The sequence below is a fragment of the Penaeus monodon genome, chromosome 30, assembly GCF_015228065.2.
Source record: "Penaeus monodon isolate SGIC_2016 chromosome 30, NSTDA_Pmon_1, whole genome shotgun sequence".
Lineage (NCBI taxonomy): Eukaryota > Metazoa > Arthropoda > Malacostraca > Decapoda > Penaeidae > Penaeus > Penaeus monodon.
This window is the reverse complement of record NC_051415.1, coordinates 5,622,356-5,622,744: the sequence shown is the minus strand read 5'-3', so window position 1 is coordinate 5,622,744 and position 389 is coordinate 5,622,356. Positions and strand designations below refer to the sequence as shown.

Genomic DNA, 389 nt, shown 5'->3' with positions numbered 1-389 from the left:
AGCCGTGTTAATTAGTGGCTCTGCTCTCCATACCCTTAGTGCTCCAGCGAAGACCAACTTGCTTGATTTTTTTTTCAATATGATTTGATATTAAAATAAGGAATCGGTCATATCTTGCCAGAATATGTATTGTGGACATTTGCTGGCCTTTGCTGGCGCACCAGGGATGTGGAAACTCGAGTAGTTATTTGACGCTAGTCATAGAGCACTTAAAGTATAGAGAACGTTTCCAGATACAGCAGTCGCATAATATTTTAGAAAACAGGAAGTTGGGCAAAGCTAGGAAGTATTGACAAAAGGAATGTGCATCAGACTAAGTGCTAACATATACCATTTTTATACCTTTAGGTGCTAATATATACCTTTTTTAACATGGGTATTTGTTACCA

General features: G+C 38.0%; 1 protein-coding gene across 1 annotated transcript in view; it reads left to right on the top strand.

Moving 5' to 3' along the window:
• The window catches only part of LOC119592491 (protein canopy 4-like), a gene marked incomplete in the record, with an annotated part of 14,805 nt that overhangs the window by 551 nt on the left and 13,865 nt on the right, over nt 1–389 (top strand).